At 40.3% G+C, this 20867-nt stretch overlaps 1 protein-coding gene across 5 annotated transcripts in view; it reads left to right on the top strand.

Annotated features, from left to right (window-relative positions):
- Nucleotides 1-20867, top strand: part of TBL1XR1 (TBL1X/Y related 1) — a 119174-nt gene that overhangs the window by 5166 nt on the left and 93141 nt on the right. Inside the window, exon 1 of one of the 5 annotated variants that reach the window (XM_074878527.1) lies at nt 3750-3882. The exons of the other annotated variants lie outside the window; for them this stretch is intronic. The gene's annotated coding sequence lies outside the window, so the exon portion shown is untranslated. Of the gene's footprint in view, nt 1-3749; nt 3883-20867 lie in introns of those variants that run through there. 5 annotated transcript variants of the gene reach the window in all.

Raw genomic sequence — 20867 nt, 5'->3', positions numbered from 1 at the left:
TTCTGATAAAACCTGCTGAAAGAACCTCCAAAGTCATCAGAAGGAGTTTACAGAATTATCACAGCCAATGTATGTGGCATCTTTCAAAGCTTCAAAGACCCTTCTTGGTCTTTGAATGTAAGTGTACGGGGCATCATTCAGTGCTACACAGAGATCCTAAGGTCCCTCTAAACAAGTGAGCTTGAATACCAGAAGCAACATACCTAGGTATGCTATCAGACTAGTAACGTCCTTTTTTCAGGACCAGTAACGCAAGCAGACTGGGTGTCAAGCTGGTCGCACTTGGGCTGGTTCAGTGCCCGCATGTGGCCCTTCATGGTGCTGTGTACAGTGGGAGTGGGTAGCGGCCCCTGGATTTGTGCTCTAGCTCTGCTTGGTGCAGACGTGACTCTTTTTAAGAGTATAAACTGGCATCTGCATCTGTAAAGTAAGATGTTAATAGTCATATTTTCAAAGATGCTGAGTCCCCACAGTTGCATGTGAAGTTGGCAGTCTGTGTGTGCTTAGCATTTCTAAAAATCAAGTCTTGTGTGTGGTTTGCTGGCTTTTGCAGACTCCCGTGAGGGTGTAGTTTCTGTTTTTTTCTGGGATCAGTATTAGTAAAAGGCTGTGTTGTGTACTCTGACTTGTGTTTATTGTTGTAATTCTTAAGTCTCCATGTTGCAAAGGAGCAATCTTGTTTATTAGTAATGTCTAGCAGTAAAAAATCAGAATCATCCAGAGAAAAAACAGTTGGTTGGTTTTTTTTCTTTTATGATCTGAGATTCAGTTCAATCTCTGTTCAGTGTGTGTATTACAGAGACTCTCTACAACCATGTGCCATATGCAAACATACTGAGTGTTATTTCAGATAGCTGGAGGTGCGTTACTAGAAATATTAGCTGGTGTGGTGTGAGTAGTAGGCCTTCCCTTCCCCCTCATCGGGGCAATAGTTTTGCCAACCTGGCAAGGCAGGCAAGCAGCTGTCTCTGCAGCTAATGCTAGAGCTTCTTTTAACCCGTTGGTGGGTTTGGGGAATGATTCAGTCGCTTCCCCAGCTGCATGCAGAGCTCCCACTGAACCCCACTGACATCAGGCTGATGGTAGATTTTTATGAATTAGGACTGTGAAAGTGACTCTGGAAACTTTCCTGTTCTGTACACAGCTACGTGCCTGCTGGCAGTGACAAGAGAGCATACAGAAAAGATGTCTGTACGGCCTATTCGTGGAGCATTTTTTTCCAAGGTTATGAGTTAAGGGTCAAATATTTACTATTCATGAAAATGTAGTGCTAAATACTGTGCCCAGTGCCAAAACCACAGAAATTGTCAAGGTTTAGAGCCCTAAATATAACCTACCCTAAGAGTTGCATCCATTTGACATTAACAGTGTTAAAAGTTCAGTTTCTTCACATGGGTGACCTATCGCCGGCAAACTCTGCGCTGGGAATTCGCCTGATTGCGAGCACACGCGAGGTGAATTTCAATCCCCTGATGGTTCCCTACAAGTACTAGGCAAAGAAGAGACAGTTTGATTTCCTGGAAGAAGTTGTCCAGGCTGGCTGAGGAGAGGAATAACAAATTTTATAGCTCTTTTGTGTTTTTTGGAGCGGCTGATTAATGATCGAGTGTCAGCATGACTTCTGAAAATACATTTTTGCCTTGTAAAAATAGTAATAAAAAGATTTAATTATTTTTCATTTATCATTGATATTGGTCAAACTTACAGTCCTGTTGGAACAAATGAGAATTTTTGCCATTAGTTTCAGCAGTTGGGAGTGTATTAAGCATGGCTGAAAATTTTACCTTAAAATACTAATTGATTTTAACAGAAATGAGTCTGTCTGACCCTCCCCCCGCCCCCCCCCCCCCCCACTACCCACTTCCAGGTTCGTTTAGCTCACAGAAATGATGAGAACTCTTCCTCTTTTAGGTCAACTCTAAATTTGTGGGGAAAAAATAGTTTTGATATTGCATATATTGCATAGACCTATGGGGGAAATAACAAGAGATCTGGGTCAAAAAAGTAGGACGTGCAAGATTTAGAAGCTGTTGAAGTGTATTTATTTGTCCTATATTAGGTTAAAGGAAGTATTGGTGCTTTCAGTTTGGCAATATGTCCTTCAGTCTGCGGTGTTCTGTAAAGGGAAGACAACTGTTAAACAATGAATCACAGCTAGTTTTTGTACGGATGTCAACATTCTTCTCTAGTGCAGAAATTTTTGCTTGGATATTAACACAAACATGCATTCCTAAATACAGACTCTTAGTGATACATTTTAATTGGGAAGTGCTTTGTGAAAATACGGGTTTTGCCATGATGATATTTGAATCTGTAACATAATTACTTTGACGTTAGGTTTGTTCAGATTTCATACTTTTTAATGTCCTTTTAAAGCCAAGTTAGCACAGATGTGGAGGGAGAAAAATGAGGAACAGTGTTGTCACATCATCTATTAATGTTGACATCAAATAAATTGTACTGGAAATGTATCTTGTGTAACAATGGATTAGCTGTTTCCCATAGCTAATGTAAGTTTAGCTAAAGTAGGTTTAGAGAAGTGGGGTCCGTACTCCCTGTAAATGACACAGGGAGTACGTGGGAGTACGATGCAGACGTGGTACCTGATTTTTCACTTTGTGAAATTTAGATGTGCATTTGAAATAATCTGGTGTGTCTTGTTTAGACTGTAAATTTCTAGCACTCTGTAAGATGAAAAAAGTCAGGAATATGAAACTTCAATGTGTTGAATTGTGATAAAATTTAAACAAAAATACAATGAAACAGCCTACTAAGCAGTTTCGGTGAGCTTAATCTGATAGGAAGAACGGATATCTAAATGTGGCTGATTAATAGAAACCAACTATTTTTTTAACAGTTTTCACCATTATAGTAAATATTTGTCACAATTGTTTGAGTTGTAAGAAAAATGCTTTGTATTTCTGTGACTGTCTTCCAGGGCAGATTCTGAATGGCCTTTGATTACATTAGAAATATCAATGTGTTTATCTTACTGTTGGCAAAGTCCATGTTAGTTGGTTCCTCTACTGTCTACACATGCAAGGTTATTTCGATATGGATTATTTATTTCTAGTTCATCAAGGCCCTTTTCAAGATTCTTTCTTACAGTAAATACAGTACACACTAAATCCATTCGAAATTAAGTTCTAAGAGCCGGTTCCATTAAAAACAAACAAAAAGCCTCCTTGACCGTTGAGGTGCCTGGGCACTTACAGCCCTCTCAGATGTTTTGCTTTCTGGTAAAATAGGCGGGCATTGTTTATGTCTTAAACTTCAGGCCTCTGCTCTCTGTGTGGTTCTGCGGGCTGGTTGTGGAAGCACCAAGCAGAACATTCCCGTCACTCTCCTCTTGTTGTCCCAGTGCCTGGGACATAGCTGGGGTCCCGTGTTAGAGAGATACTGGTTGCTTGTATGTACTGGGGCACAAAACTGGACTTCTAAAGATCCTGTGCGTATTGACAGAAATGCTAAGGATAATTAAAAAAATTATATGAAGAATAAAGGGATGGAAACTTTCAGAGGTAGCCAGGGAAAACACTTCTGATGTGTTTTGACTCGCTCTTAGACGCTATGGATGACTTCATATGAGAGACTCGGAGGGTATGTGAAATGCAGTGTCAGACTCCGGCTAAGAGTACGTCCATTATGTAGGCTGAGATTCTCTGTTGTGCCAGCAGCAAGGCTTGTGTATGTTGGACATTGCTGAAGAGCTCCAGAAATCTGCATTGATGGTGTTAGAATATGTAAAATCTTATTTGTCTGCTTCATGTGCCTCCCGCTTTCCCAGCTGTGGTTTGTAACTGCCTGCCTGTGGAACGGAGTTTTTTCAAGGTGAAAAGAAAGAAATGCACTGTTTTTTAAAAACACATGTGCAGAGATCAGGTTAGTCAGAGTTCATTTGCATTAATATTACTGTAAAGTGAAAGTTTGGAACTGTAATATACTTCTATGTGCCTATTGCTGCTTACTTTTTATTTGTTAGTCTGGTGCTGTTGGGCCTACTGCTGTTCTGTGTGATTAAAATAACCCCCCCAACCCCTCCCCTGTGTAATTAAAACACAAGTGGTGCAAGATTCTACTGCTTTCTTTTCTTGCTAAAATTAACCCCTTCCAACGGTCAGTGTGGTCATGCCCTCTCCTCTGCTTGGCTCTGCTTCCTTGTCCGTGCTGCAGGGTGCATGTGGCAAATTAATGTAATACACTGGGGTGTTTTGTCTCGGTCCTGACAGTTTGCATCATTTTATTATTATCCCTTCTTAAGGGTTTATTTGATTTTCTAATCTCCCCCCACCTGTTTCCCCCCCCCCCCCCCCCCCCGCCCCCCGGGCTTTCGCTCTTCTTTTTGTCATGTTGGACTTTGTTTTGCCTTCTCCCTATCTATTCTTCTGTCAGTTCTTTAAACCAAATTGGTACCTTTTTCTTTCTGTTTTCTGGCTTTTCTTTGCTTTCTTCTCACTTCTCCTAACTTTAGGTAAGTTTACACACAGGACTTGATCCTATGTAGCCCTCTTGAACCAGAGGGGTTCGATGGGTTTGCACAGCGTGGCCCCGGTCTGTGGGGGACCGAAAGCTGTGGGACTGCTGAGGAAGTCTCATTTTGCAGGTTGTGCTGCTGACAGCGAGCGGGGCACCGAGCAGAGGTGAGCAAGGGGCCTGCCTGTGGGCAGAGGGGTAGCAGGGCAGGAAACAGGATGAATTTTGGCAGTGATCTTATTTGATAAAAATAATCTTGGCTTTAGGAGTAAAACATTGATCCAACTCTTGATGAAGTCGGAGGGAAGCTTTGGGGGGGGTTGGTGTCAGTGCTTGGTATGAATGCAAAAAGCTGAGGAAGTTTGAATGAAAACCTCAGGTGCACTGTGAGGTTAGATTTGGGCTTTTTAAAATCAGGGAGTTTATGCAATAAATTTTTATTGACAGTGTGGCTTAAAATTAGCAAAAAACAAAGTCAGTCATCCTGAAATCAGTGGCAGCCTTATCTTATTGTTTTTATTGTGGGTAGTGTTGACAAGTCACATGCCCCATTGTTCTGGGTGAACAAACACGGCTTTGAGACTGCGAGCTGGTACGTGCCTTTGTCCTGTGCTGCGCAGATGAGTGTGCAGAATTGCAACTTCGGAGTTGAAAGACTGTCTTTAAAGAGTTCACATCGAGAAACTGCGTAATATATGAAATACTCTGTTGTTTGATATTTAAGCAGCATCTTTATTTGGTGTCTTGTTGTCCAGAACCTAAGAAAAACCATGGAAGAGATTAATGCTTCATAATCTCTCTCGTACCTTGTTGCCCAGCAAAACCTATGGATAGCTGGCTTGTGTTCTGGCTCTGAAATAGATGTGCTTGGGACAGAGAGAATGCAAGATGTGCTTTTGAGAAAGTCAGTGAAAGATTTTAGCTTGAAACTCAAATGTAAGTTCTTTACTGCAAAACTGTTGACACTTGAGATGGTAATAGTGAACCTCATCTCGACTGAAGTCACAGTTTTGTGGATCACCTCTAAAATTACTCTTGCTGTTTATAAATCCTTGTAATCAGGATATGTGTAGTGTAACTAAGATGGATGCAGTAGAGGCTGGCTGCAGGAACAAACCTGGCACATGGAGGCTGTGGATGTGGTCATCCAGCCATATCTGGGGGAGAATCCCATTGAAATTGCTGTGAGTTTTGCCTAAGGAAGAACAGAAAGATTAGTCTTCCCTGCCTACAGTGATTTTATTACGTTGTTTTTAATACATCTTAATAATGCCAGTGTAGCTCATTGTCTGGTTCAGTATTTTTAATTTGTAAAGTTTTTCTCTTTTTGTCATCTCACAGTCTCGCTTTTTCCTCTTTGGAAACTGGTGCTTGCAGTATTTTATATCAATACAAAAGCATTCACCAAAGTGGTCTTGAATTGTCAGAGCTCCATAGCGGGTGTTACCAGGATGCTTTCATATGTAATAGCACTAAAACTGGTAGAAATTGTCATAGCTCTCTTGACTGCATGTCGACAGTGTCAGCTGTGTGCCTGGCCACCCTCTGATATTAGAAGACTTACCCGGTTTTGGTGATTTATAGGCAATCTGTAAAATACTGCTTTAATTTCAATACAGAATGAATGGCAAGCTTTTGGCATCCTAATGTGGGTACTATAAAGTAAGGGAATATGTCCTGTGGGTTACTGTTCAACGTTTTTAGACTTTTTTTGAGCATGGCTGCAGTTTGTCTACCCAGGCCCTTCATAGGGACTGCTTGAATAGACGGAATTATGGAATTACTTTCTGTTATAAATTCTCTCTCTAAATTTTCATAGGCTTGTTCAGATCTGTGGTGGATCCCCAGAGACACACTTCTGCTCCCCACACCCACAATTTTGCTTTTCTAGATTGACCTAATATACCTGTATGTAACAGATAACTGTATTTACTTTATTTTTAGTTTACATCACTGAAGATTTTCTGTCCGCGTAACGATTAGGACAGAAAGCTGGTGTCAGGATTATCTGCTATTTCTGCCACTGTGTGACCTTAGCAAATGGATTAACAAATTTACCCATGCACCAGTGATTTAATACTTAACAGGAGTTTTTTTCAGACCCAGTTCAGTGCCCTGAGATCTGGTGAAAGGCCGCATAGCAGTGTAAAGTGGCTTTTCTTTTATTTTTCAGCTTCTGCTTACTTGGATCACTTGGAAGTGATCCTTTTGTCTTGATAAATTTTGTGCTCGTCTTCTCATTTTATGTTGGACAAAACATGGTCCTTCACATGGGCAATATTTTCTGATAACGCCCATACGTGATGAAGGATCATGTTGAAATCAGGCTACTTGGTTCATAAAGTTTGGCGTGTTTGTGTCCTTAGTAATGTGGAAGTGCAACTTTATATGAAATTTTAAGATGCCTGCACTTTTTCCAGGCCCTGGAAGCTCTTTGGGGGTGGGGAAAGGCTGAACTTTTTTGGTGGAGCCACTTCAGGGCTGGGTTTCAGAGCACAGCTGTGCAAGCAGCTGCTTGTCCCAGCGGCGGAGGTGGGAGCGGGGGTGGTGGGACCCTTCTCTTGGTGGAATGGGGACACACAACGAAGGGACAGGTGGAGCTCTGTGAACCTCCCTGTATGGAACTAATGTTTCTATCCTTTGCCGTGGTTTATTGACTCCTCTGTCATGACGACACAGTGGTTTATTGGTCCTACAAACATCATCTCTGGAAGGATTGTGTTAAAACCTACTGCTGTTTTGGGGGAGTATTAAAATCCAAGTGGTTTTGCTGAACCAGTTTACAGCATGACTCCACAAACGCCTCCATTGTTACCATGAAGGTGACAGTAAACTATAGCTTATCCATAGGAATGAACTTATCAATAGTAGCTAAGGGTAGACTATGAACTTCTTACACTGGCTTTGCTATCGGACAAAATCTTCGCAGGCTGCAGTGGGCCAGCTCATAGCTAAGCCAGTCTGACACCAACCTTTCCATACGTAGTGGTCCTGTTACTTGTGCTGTCTTGGCAGCATGGATTTGTCCATATATAAAGTAGACATCAGTGGTAACGTGACCTTTGTCATGTGCTTATAATTTCATTTGGGCAAGTCTTCCTTAATAAATTCCTATATGATTCTTGTTTATAAATTTATGTAGTTAAGCAATTTTACAAGCTTGTATGAAAATAATTTTTATGCTGTATACCAAGAACCAGTGGTATTTTCCCTGTCAGAGCTGTGTGCCCTGGGTGGATAGAACCTTGCAGGTCTTGTCAAGAGAAATGCTAATGCAAGATATACGGCCCTAATGTAGGACGTTGCTTTCTGGTGAGTGTTTTCCCTGGCAGTATAGGTGTCTCCTAAAGCATTACAGTCCTGTTGTGTGATGCGCAAGTTGTGCTTGTGATACTGATAAGCACACGCTTTCTGTTACATTGTCTTGTTTTTATATGTTGTGTGGATATTTTTCATCTGCTGGAAAATGAAATTCTAGGGAGTGTTTTAGTTAAAGGTTGTATACATTGGGTTTTGCTATTGTAAATCATGCTTTTATGTTGTGACTTCCCTTATTTTCACCATACTCTACACTGAGAAGTATCCTCTAGTTAATTTAGAAAGAAAATCCTGCTAGCACTTTATTAAATTCCTTAAACTTCACAAGAATGTATTTACACTTGCTAGGTAGCATGGCTTGAAGTTAAAAGTGTGAATTTACAGTGCATTTGCATTTTTTTGGAATGACTCCAGAAAGAAAGTGTCTCATTCCTGTTTAGTGTAATACATATCTAAAAATCAGCAGATATAGCTATTGGTGTAGTCAAGCCCTAATTGTTAAAAAAAAAAAAATCACTTTTAAGTGTGATCCTTGGGTATTTTTAGAAGAGCTGAGTAAAGCCCTTTCTTAGTTGAACCATTTTCTTGTATTCGGAGGCACTCTACGTGTTCTTCGTAAGAAGTATATTGTCGCTCTGTTGAAGTCAATTCAGATTCTCTGGAAATGATCCAGCCTTCAGGAAAGAAAAATATTAGTGTGCGTGTTGAGGGAAAGGGTTTCCCTTTATTTTGGAATTTGCTTGTCATGTTTAGCAAAGTAAGCCATTTTCAGATGCATTAAGGCTCTGCGAAACTAATTTTCGGGGCTGACAGTTTTCTAGTCTTGGATTAAGCAAAAAGATTTAAATTTAATGTTTCCATTTTTTTTTTTCCTAAATAGCTAGGGATATGTACATTTGTTCAGTTATAATTTGAGCGCCATGCATGTTTCAGGAGAACAGAAAGATGAACCATTTAAAATGATGATGAGGACGGGGTAGTGTTTTTTAGCCAGTCATTTGTTTCAGTGTCTGAAATGCTTTGTTGCCAGTTTAAATGTTGACATTTACGGAAGTAGCCTTTGCTTGGAAGTCTTAAATATTTGCAATGTGTTGTTTATTTGGTTTGTGAAGTTTTGTGCTGTTTGAACGCTGGTTTTTATTTTAGCTATGATTTTTGGCAATACTCATTCTAGCATATGTAGTCAGTCATAAACAAGCTAGAGACCACTAATGTTTTAGTCCTGTGTCTATATCAAAGTGTATAAAGTTAAAACTAAAACTAACTGAATGTCTGTCTGTGTGTGTGCATCATGGATCTGTGCTCCACTGAGACCTTCAAGATGCTCATGTAAAACTTCTGTGCCTTCTATCATTAAAGCAGTGACTATCTGAAGTTATTATGACTTTAAGCTTTTAATTGAGGGGGGGTTTGCAGATTTCTGGGCTTGGTTTATGGCTGAAGACCAGCACTGCACATACAAGCCTGGCTGAGTTGGCTGCCTGTTCTCCAAAGCGAGTGGAGCTTCAGTGATTTTTGTATTATTTGATGTGCTTCACTCGGGAGGGCAGGGATTTGGCAGGCGGCTGCCCTTTGCTAGTTGTATGCTCTTCAAAGTTACGCAAGCTGGATCATTTAGCAATCAGTTTCTGAAGCCTGCAGACAGGCCACAGAAGGGTGGAGGCAAGGTGCTGTGAAGAAGAGCCCCCAGATCAAGGACTCTTCTTCCAAGGCTGCTGAAAGGCATGTGCCAAGACACCCAGGGAAGCGGGTGCTGGGTTAGGTGGTTGCTGCTGCTCCTTGAGCTGCCCCAAAGAAAGTTTCACAGGGAGGACAGTCCGATGGCCTCTGGCGCAGGTCAGCAGGAGAGGAGGCTGGAGCCTTCCCCTGAACAGAGGGTTAACTAGTCTGTGCTTGAGCACAGCACTTCTCCAGGAAACTGCTACACTGCTGCATCTAGTTGAGACCTGCCCTTCATTTTCTCCTCTCCTCTGATTTAGCTACCAAACCAATGGTATTTTTCTTGCACCTGTCCAGAGCGCTTCTTTCAGTGTTGGTTCTGAACCAAATGCCGTCTTTGCTCCCTGCCATTGCTATCATAGAGCTGCAGTTTAGATATATATATATTTTTTTAATATTGACACATAGATTATTTTCCTAAATACTTTGTTTAGACTTTTAACATCTTAATGACTGAAAACCTCAGCTGGTTTTGTTTGGAACTAATTCTTCCTGAGGCAGCAATCAGACCTGAAATGTATTCCTCTGAAGTTTGTGAAGGAAAAGCTCCCTGGTAGCATTTCTGAGTTGTTGAGATTAGCTCTGAATTTCCAGATAATGTAGTTTTCTTTTTTAAAAGAGCTCCCCCTCCCCGCCCCCCCCCCCCCCCCCCCCCCCTCCCCGGCAAGCCCTAAAGTATTCTTTGTGTGAATGTACTATATGATCTCTAATTATATGATCACATACCACTCCACAAATAGTGCAATACAATAGCATAGAATTATTTCTAGGATCTTGTAGAGGTCTATTCAGTAGACTACCTTAAACCCTGATCTTGCAAGTTGTTTTGTGTAAATCAACTCCTTCGCCTCCCAGAAGCCGTGTTTACTGTAGCTCTGCCTCAAAGCCCAGGTTCAGAGCTTGGTATAGAATCAGGGCTTGGGATGTCAGTTTTGAAAGTTGCCATTTAACTGCTCTTATACAGCATATGCATATTAAATGGGATAGCAGAATAACAGTGAAATTGCTCACCTAGGTCTGCAGATGAATTACCATAATTAACTGCTTCTTCCCATGAATTGCATCTAACGAGGGCTGTGCTGTTGGCTGAAAATAAATTGCATAATGTCTTACTGTTGACTAAATTATTTACATACCTTAGAGAGATGGTATAAAAAGTCTGCAAAATAAGTGCTGGACCATTATGAAAATGAAATTGGGAAAAAAAAAAAAATCACAGTCAGAACATGGTGTAGCCTGCCTTCTCCTGGGTCACTGAAGAGTACTGTATCCTATTTGCAATATAGTGTGTGGCTTCATGGTTACATATTTATCACGTTGCATTGCATAATGTATACGTGGAGAAAGCAGAGTTAGATCTGTGCATAGAGCCTTGGACCTGCTCTTAAGAAGAGTGTATCTGTGTGGTTATAAATTGCTAAAAATGACATCTGTTTGTTTTTGCTGCCTGACTGTGGTCCCCAGATATGCTAGGTCAAAAGCAAAATGTGGGTTAACAAAATCAGTTATAAACCAAATTGGACAATTTTTGAAATACTTGCTGTTCTATGTTTACCTGTGAAGCATCCTCTGTGTGACACTTGTGTTGTGAGGTTGTTCAGGATTTCCAGGCTGTACCCATGGCCTATGTTTCTCAACATCTTACTTAGCCAAGCAGTATTTTAAAAGCACGGTATTTAGATCTGGTATCTTATTTTCATCATGTGGAATCCTGTAAGGCCCTATTGATAGTTGCTATAAAAGATGGTTCCACTATATAGAGATTACTTATGCTAATTTACCAGAATAATCATACAATAAATACATGTGAGCCACTGCGTGCATAAACACTGGCAACAGCAAAATAACTGCAAGTGACTGAAGATGGTCTTAACTAGAGGTGGCGATTTGTGTTGGAATTTGCCAAAACAAGGCTTGTCACAGCTTGCATTTTCCATGGGTAAAAGCCAGTCTGGAGTTGTAGACCTTGATTCCTATTCCTTTGGGGTTTGCTTTTGTCTGGGACTTTGATTTGGGCCTGATCGTGGCAATTGTAGACAAAACTTGAAAATACTTTTTGTTCCTTGATGTTTTAAATGGCAAATGTCAGGGTCTCCTGTGCGTAGGGCTGTCCATCCCTCTGCCCCCGTCGCAGGGCTTTCCTAGCGAGATGTGGTGACTGGGGATGGGCGAAGGAAGCTGAAAGTTGGGTCACGGCCCTCACAGAAATTCGGTTGTTTATGTGATTGCTTAGGGTTATGATCCCAGTGGAAATGTGGTTGCAGTGGAGGGTTATGATCCCAGTGGAAATGTGGTTGCAATGGGGAAAAGCTTTGTAAAAACAACTAAGCTTGGGAAATTGGATCACATTTATTTTTTGGGGGGAAGTAGGCTGAAATATTTCATGATAAGATTTGCATCAAATAGCCTTCCTTTTCTTGCCAAGTTAGATGGGATAGGTCAGCTGTTGTGATAACAACAGCAAGGAAAACTAGTGAGTTGGTCTATTTACCTATTAAAAAGTTTTCTTGAAAAGCTTTATTTCCTCTTTAAGAACATATGCTTGAAGTTTGGCAAAGATGTGACCTTTGTGAGGGGTGGAGAATTTTTTTTTTTTTTTTTTTTTGCGTTGAGTGAGGCTATCCTGTAAAACATGAGTCTGACATAGGCAACCTTAATTTTTGTATTTCTAATGCAACAGACTGTTCAGGCCAGTGAATCATTTACTGTAGAGGGGTTGTGTGTGATATTATTAAAAAGCTATAAATGACAGAATAGCACTAATTGGTATGCAAGCAAAACTGTAAAGATAGCAGAATAAGTTTTGAAATAAAATATGTTGATATTCATCTAACATTTGTGATATATATAACAAATTATGACAAAACATTTTATAATGAAGATGAAAGAATTGAGATTCTTAAACATTGACTGGTATAATAAAGAACTCTGACTTAATGTTTTGTTTAGCTGGATGGACACTTCCCATGCATTTTCTCCAAAATTTCAGAATGCTTTCAGACACTTTGTTGCACAGTATGCTTCATAGTGACCAGTAATTAACAGTGCTGCAAATATGTCCTGTGCAAAAATACCACAGAGGACTAAGATTTATTTTTATTTTTATTTTTTAATTTTATTTTGTTTTTTGTCTATTTACATTTTTGGAGGACAGTCCAGATTTAATTCACGGAATCAAATTGGAGATTTCCATGGAAAAGTTGTGAGATTGCAGTGGACAGAAGGGGACTCTGATTATGATTAGTATAGTCCTTCAGACATATGATGAATCCTGAAGGGATTGCTGAGGGACGGAGCCTTTTCTGCTGTCCTTCTCCTGTTGTTGTTTGTCACTGAACTTCTGAGCTGTTACTTAGGAGAGAGGGATGATCAGAAAGGACAGCAAAGACCTTGGAAACACTCTGCCAGAATCTGAAATCTGAACTGGGGTGTTGCGAATGCATATTTCCTTTTTGAGGACTGGGAGAGGAGACTGGGGCCGACAGAGTATAGAGGAAGGGGAGGAGTTGCATTAATTCTGCTTCTTTCTCTTCTCTTTCAAATCATATCTCGCAGCATATTAATCTCTGAATGCTCTGAGCACTGATTATGTGAGCACATTAATTCGGTGTCCTGCTTTAACATGGTAGGAACTTCACCAGCTTCCTATTTCTGTTTGTTAACAATCAACTATTTTATGACCATGAGTGCACTACAGACTACTGCCAGCTGATGTGGCACTGCTTATTGCCTGCAGGACAGGGATCTATCAGCGTCCTGGTCACACGACAGGGCTTAGTTGTACTTGATTGTGTGCAGTTATAATGTCAGTAAAAAAATGGGGCAGTGGATAAATGGATACAGAGAGATGAAAGTGTGCATGGAAGTACTGATGTTATATTGTCTGGGAAGAAGAATGGTCATTTCGTTAACCTGTAGGATAACTGTCTTCAAATTTGTTTGGCTCTTTGGTTGGTTGGATGGAGTGTTCTGTGCGTCACAGAAAAGTTTTAAGAGAAAGATCTCAAAGGGAAGAAATGAACAAATTTTGTGAAGAGCCTTGAGGCAGTGAGAACCTATTGTGAAGCATGAGTAGAAGGGGCAAGGCTTTACGTTTAAGGTATAATTACAGGTATGGAACAATTGTAAATTTGCAGGTGAGAAAATACTCTGCTTTGCATCATAGGCTGTCTGAGTCCCAGTTGAGCAAGGATGGAATTTGTCTTGGCTAACATCTGTTCCTTTCTGGAATAAGTGGCTTTAGAGGAAGGCGTGAAATTTGAATAAGATTTCTGTTTACGTCAATCTATTTCTTTGCATTTTGAAAACATATTTTATTTTATTAGATTCAAAAATACAGGCTACCTATGCAAGCTGCTGGCTCCTTACATAAGTAATCATATGATAAATACAGTTAGATTGAACTTCAGCAATATTGAAATCACTTCCATAGGAAGTTGGCTGGCTGCCCGGATGTCTGACGTCATCTAGGAACCGCACACTCCGTCTTGGATGAATGTCTTTGGCACAGTCCTGTGAAAGTCACTGTGGTTGGGATCTGGATGGAAACAAGCTCTGAAGTCTGAGTGTTTACACCTAGTGCCTTCCCAGGCATCTCCCTCTCCTTAGATACCTTCCTGCATGCATCTGAGTAGCCCTGCTGTCCACAGACGCAGGGAGAATAACGCCAGTCCTTAGCCATTAAGTGTTCCTTCATATATAACGAGAAGTTTCCATTCAGCCTTCCAAACTCTTGTTATGTGGTGTAATAATATGGGATAAGGACTCAGTTGTGGCCAACGTAATTCATGGTAAACAGAGACAAGGAATGATGTCTCATTAAAAAATGTAGTGTGGCAATACAAAAATCATGTTTATTACCAGTTCTAGAGTTGTATAAATATAGATGCTAGACATCTGCTGAGTATTGCTTTAGTAGAAATACTGAAATCACTTTTACTCAAGTTAATAAATCCTGGAGCTAGGAAGGAAAGTAGTGGAATGATGGGTGGAAGCAAGGCAAATGAAATGAGCAGTGGAAATGAAATGATGGGAGAATTTTTAAAATACATTTCCACAAGGAGGTAGGTGTATAACAATGTTCAATGCTTTAGGATTTTATTTACTTACGCTTGTTGAAAGGGCATAACAGAATATACATGGCTACTGAAATCCTTGCGTTAGGCCATTAATTACACTTTTCCTTTAGGTGGTGAGTGTGTACTGGGCTGGCGGTAGTGAGAGCTGCGTCTGCCGAGCAAGTGTTGCCCAAACAGTGCAGAGCTCCCTGTACAGTTGGGTCAGTTGTAGGGGGATTCCCAAACTGTAGAAGGTTTTTATGTCTCCTTACACATCTGCAGGATTTGGTCTTGAAAGACTGTTAATGCTTATGATACAGGGAGAGTTGGTTTTTTGGGGGGGTTTTTCTTGTTTGTTTGGTTTCTTGTTTTTTGTTTTTTTTTTTTTTTTAAACAGTGAACACATCTCAATAAAATCCTCAAAAGAAAAAAAAAATGCTCTTTTTGTGTAGTGCAGTTCTAAGCTACTAAGGAGCCGAGTCATAGTCTAGATTTCAATCCGAAAGTAAGAGAGTAATTTATTACCTGTCTATGCTGTCAAGCTGTTAAACGTGAGCAAATAAAATCCCTATATATTGAAGAATGTCATGAATCTACTTTCACTGGAAAATACAGAGAGAAATCTCTCCTGTCAAAATTGGTCACTGGTGGCCTAAACAAGGTAGTAGTGTCCCCTGTTTGACCAAGTATATGTTCTTGCAGGAGGTGTAAGGGCCATGTAGTGTAATTCCACAAATAGATGCCAATATTTCTCTTTTTAATATCAAAGTTGGTTAAAATTAAGAGAAACTTAGAAATTACATCAAGTATACTTTAGACTGGTTTGAGAGAGTTCTTATCACTGCTTTGCTTTGAGTTGGTTTTTTTGTTTGTTTGGGTTTTTTACTCTAAGGTATACCTAACTCTTTTTCTTTCATGGTTTCATGTGTCTTGTTCTCAGTTTATACTGCTAGATGTTTATCTACTGTATTTGTCTCTCGAAATCTGCAAGTTATTCTGTTGACCACAACCTCTCATCTCATGAATTTGTATTCAGGATTTTTTTGCTTGTTTAGCAGAAAACATAAAATAATGCTGTGCTGCTTTCCATTTGAACTCCTCCTTGCTGCCTGAGCAAAATTGGTTTTGATGGTAGTAATGTTAAGTCAACACCTGCCCCTCCCTCTCTCGTGTGGCTTTCCTCAGTAAAAACACATTCTGCATCCATTCCCAATTTAACAACCAGCTCCACCAACCCATATTCAGCTTTATCCAATTCTAATACCAAACCAGATTCTCTGTGGAGCATCCACCAATGTCTACGTTCTGACTACTGTTGGTATGATTTTTTTTTTTAAGGTTATTGTTAGAAATTTTGTAATAAAAATCGATTGTGAACCACTCAAGCAGGAGGAACAGAGCAGGGCAAGAGTATTTTTGATCCCTGAATCATTCTAGCTTGACTTTTTTTTTTTAAAGAAACATTTTTACAGTGTGTATTTTGAGGTGGAAAATTTGTGACGTTTTGAATGCTGTCCAAACATACCAGAAAACTCCATGACCTTCTCACCACAGGCTGGATGCATACTTTGATGTTCTGTGGACACAGATGCTGATTCGTGTGTGTAAATGAAATAGTTGCATTTGGTTTAATTTGAATGGTGGAAGTTATTCTAGTATTTAGTGAACTTATACGATTACTGGACTAGGGGTGGCCTGGGAAGACTGAGGGACTTCATTATTTATGGGGTAATTTTTATTTTGTGGTTCATTATATTGACTTGTAATTAATTCACTGCAAGATTCTATAAAATTGCTTTGTGTGAAATATGATTTATTTTGCCTTTCAATAAAATGTCCCAACTGCTATGATAGGCATGCAAATAATTGAAATAAATTATATGCAAATAATTATTTAAATACTATGGAAATATAACTGTGATGTAATTAAAATGGCTGGACTCTCATCAGTGTTCCTAAGCAGAGTCCTCGTAATGGTGTTTTTCAGCTGCATTTGCCTGTGTCCTGCTTTCACTCTGTTCAGCGTGAAGTTAGCAGCAACTTGGGTCAAGCAACTGGAGCGACCCTTTGCGTTGGAAACATGACCCGGATTGCCTTTCTACTAATGCCATCATGAGGATTTTAGAAATACCTAGAAAAGAGAATACAATTCTCGTTGCTGTCTAGATTTAAGGTCTCAGACGGTTTAAATCTGTAACTCTGCTGGAATCAGAAAGCTGATTGACTCCTCTTTGGTGTTGGGCACAGCTGCAGCTCCAATTCCCTGTGCTCAGCGAGGAAGAATCAAAAATCAGAGCAGTGAGGTGGGGTTTGAATTATGCAGCGAGCTCTTACTCAGATTTTGATACAAGGACCCTTTAGGACCTTGGTTGTAGGCAAGACATTAAATTATATCCAGATCTGTGTTTTTCTTGAGTATCTCCAGGTCCAGTTTCCTTGCACTGCTACGTTTTTGAAGCTCAAAATAATGTCTTGTCCTCAACTGATATCAACCATCTTACATGTATTGTAGATCTGACTGTGACCCAGAACAATTGATCTTTTAAAACCAGACTTTGCTTCTTATGAAAATAAGTGACTCACAGAGGAGAAAGGACTTATGTTTTCATTTATTGCTTGTGGTGATGAGACTTACTTTATAGCTTGAGAAGTCCCATCTTGTATTGACTTCCTCTGTGTCCGAGTTCATGCTGACAGTGCGATTGGCTTTGATCCCAGCCTTTACTGGGAGAAAATCTTGTAATGGTTTGGGTGACTTGTGGACAGATCTGACAAGGAACAATTTCTTATGTTTCATGAACAGGTCAGGCTGGAATTGACAGAAATACAAACTGGCATATGTTTTAAGCATGGAGAGGGTAGGTATCATTGAAGGGAAGACAGCTCATGGGAAGGATTGAATGGGCTTTGGGAAAGGTCCAGGAGTGAGAAACTACTGAAGTACAGGCTGTGAAGATTGATTTTTTTTTTGGGGGGGGGTTATTGGGGGGGGAGGATATGTGAAATGTTTTACTTTCATTAAACTACACTGTATTTGAGTGTTTTCTTACTTGTACCTTATCTCTACACCACAATTGAAGGAAATTACTTTTTTTCCTTTTGGATTGCAGAGGGTGTGTCTGTTTAATAGCTAGTTTCACATTTTTTTTAGTTGAGAATGAATGGTCCAGGATGGTTACTTAAGTAACATGCACAGGTTTCGAAATGGGAAGGGAAAGGTAAGTTCTCAGCAGATATTTGTTCACAGTGGACTCAGTTGAGAAGAATGCTTAATGGTTTCATTGAAAATTGTTGAGAGCTAGGGGAATGTTTGCTTAAATTAATTCACCACATTAATTTCTAGATGACATTGGGTAACATGGGTATACAGGATACACTGTAGTTTCACTGTTAGGTGTGGACTGGTGGATTTTAAAGGGTGATCTTCCCCATTTGAGAGACAGCATGTAAGATTGGTTGCCCATTTGTCAGGATTTTAGACAATCTGGAAGGCAAAGTTGCTCTTGTAGAGGAGTGTGTTTCTGGAGACAGTAAACTGGGGTGACAATTTTTGTTCAATAATTTGGAGGTTTTCTCCTTAGTCCTCATCCTTGTGGAGCTGAACAAAATAGTAAAATTTTAAGGCAAAAAATGTAATTCTATTTGGGAGCTAATGTGTTGCGTTATTCAACAACAGCCTCCAACCAGTTAAACAGTAGTACTGATGGTTGCAGTACCATGCTTCAATTTACCTGAGATTAAAATGAGTGTGTGTGTTTGTGGGAGAGAATTTGTATTTGATACATGTATTCATCATAGCGTATTTTTCACCTATATGTCTAGTTTCAGACCTAGGCATGTTACAATTTTGATCCTTCAGAGAACGTGTGGTCAGAGTTACACTTACGTGCAAAGGCAAGTGGCTTTCAATGGTCTTCCCCTGAAAAGTGGGGAACAAGCTGCATGGAAGTTGGTTCAGATTCAGAGCTTGCAACATGATCTTGTGTTATCCTGATTACTGCCACGGCAGTTTGGGTTCCCATTCAGAGAGTGGGAGTAATAAATTACTTAGAGTGTTCCTTTATTTTTTTTCATTTAGGAAGTGCGTTTTTTTTATCATGCTAGTGAAAGCAAAATCTCAGGAGGCCATGCTGAATGGTTGCAGTTGTTTGTGCAAAATTCAGAATTAAATTTACCTTCCTTTCTCAACGAGCAAGAATGCAAGAATTCAATACTGATTGAGACCAGATTTCTCCTCCTATATTGTCATCTTGTTAATTATAATTTTCGGTTATGGCTTGGGGAGGGTGGTGTCAGTTTACACAACGAATTAAGAAAAGAGTAGCGGGTGGGGAAGTGTGGTAGCCGGGAGAGACTCTGAATCTTTGAGTTGTCCGGTCCGGCACATGTAGCGTTGTGTTTGTGTGGAGGGGATTGAATTAGTTTTCCTTGCTTGTGACTTCTGGTTCTGGGCTGACCTGTGCAGCAGCAGGTGGTTGGATATAAGGCGGGATGTGTTCTTGATCAGCGATAACTTTCTGTTGCATTTTATTGAACTGCATGCTCCTGGAAATGATAAGCTTTGAGTGGCAGTAGGAGATTTTGGTATTTTTTCTAGTTATCCTGAGCAACAGCTGTAGACAGCTATACAGTTTCAGAGGGTAGGTATTTAAGAACCCCAATTCTCTATGTTACAGTTCAAGCTTCCTGTAACAGTTGCCCTTAGTACATGGCCAAATGGAAAATGACAGTTGCATCTGCATTCTCTGTCCCATTTTTAGTCTGATGTGAAGACTAGGTGAGTTACTTAAACTACCTAAAAACCCAAACAAAACTAGACTTAGGCCAGGGCTCCATGTTCACGCTAATGGGTGAGTTGGCAGTGAGCTTTTTTGACTGTCTTATTTCCAGGAAATCAGCAAGGGCATGACATGACTGATAAGCTTGCATTTGGAGGAGAGGTAGTGTGTGATCAAATGTGGCGTGTGCCAGATCACAGCTGCTCCTTTTGGGCTTTTTTGTGCAAATTCAATCTGGCAACATAATTTTGTACCACCTCCTCCCTTTGTCTTGTGTGGCAGTTTGCTGTGGTGTTTCACGTTCAGCTGAAATAGCCCTTGACCTTGTTCAGCTGTAATCCTCAGTGTGGTTGCAGAGAGAATGGGAAAAGGCTCGCATTTGTGGCAAAAAAACCTTGCAGTACAAGGAACAGTATTTGTCATTGTAAGAATTTCAAATTATTCCAGTGCAAAGTGTGATGAGAAACCATCTCTGCTAGCCAGCACTGGGATGAGACATCATATTTGTCTAGTATCCTTCTTAAGCCATTCGCTCTTCAGATCTAAAAGGAAAAAGTATGTTGAAGTTTGTCCTTGCAGTCCTCCTACGGTGGACCAACCTACTGCTGTGATTTGATGTATTATTCATGAGGGTGCTGGATGAGGTGTCTTTTACAGCCACGACCATGGGTCATGTACACTAGATATAGTTCCTTTATGTTCTTAGCATGGTGGTAGTCCTTGGTCCCAGACTCTTAAGACTCCAGGCTCCTGCAGGTTGATCTCGTGTCCTCTGAAACTTCACAACGCATGAAACAACTTCCATTAAACTTGAGGATACAAACTCCATGATGTTTTCTGGATGTGAACTTCTGGCATAGGAGTGTGCATTTTGTGTGAATGGCAAACTCTTACATCTCTGTATGATTTGCTCGTTGGATCCCGTTGGCAATTTGTAATCTGTCCTTCAGGCTTGCACTTAATGGGCCAGTGTTCACTGAATATTCTCCTCCTAACTACCACAGGCGCTTGTTTGCTTCTATATGGCCTGTGGCACTTATAGGTATGCCTCTGGAGTTGAGGAAATGAGTAGTCATTAAACTAGAGGAAACTTGAAAATAGCTTGCTTCAGGCAGCTTATTGCAAGGTTGTTTAGTATTTTTTTTTCTGAATAGCAGAACAAAGCTACAGCAGTACAAAAGTTTTAAAGGCCTTTTCCTCACTGCTGTTACTTGTTTGTTTCTTTTTTATTCCCTGCCCCCCGCCATGTTATATTACGCAATTTTTGGGCTGCTGTCTTACCGTAGATACTGCTTTAGTGAAGATGAAAATAGTAACCTGAGTAATACCGTATGCCAGGGGTGGTACTGACACCTTCACTGGATCAGTATATGAAGCTCTCACTCTCCTGTTCAGCAGTGGGATAGGCGATACGTTGACCTCTCCCCTGTGATTTGGCACTAAATCCAAGCTAGGCTTTCTCCCTCGCCCAGGGCATTCAATCACTCTCTACAGGCGCATGATGGGAAGCGGTGGTGTTAAC

This window comes from Strix uralensis, chromosome 9 (genome assembly GCF_047716275.1).
Source record: "Strix uralensis isolate ZFMK-TIS-50842 chromosome 9, bStrUra1, whole genome shotgun sequence".
Classification (NCBI taxonomy): domain Eukaryota; kingdom Metazoa; phylum Chordata; class Aves; order Strigiformes; family Strigidae; genus Strix; species Strix uralensis.
Note: the sequence above shows the minus strand (reverse complement) of the source record. Positions and strands in the feature narration are given on the sequence as shown.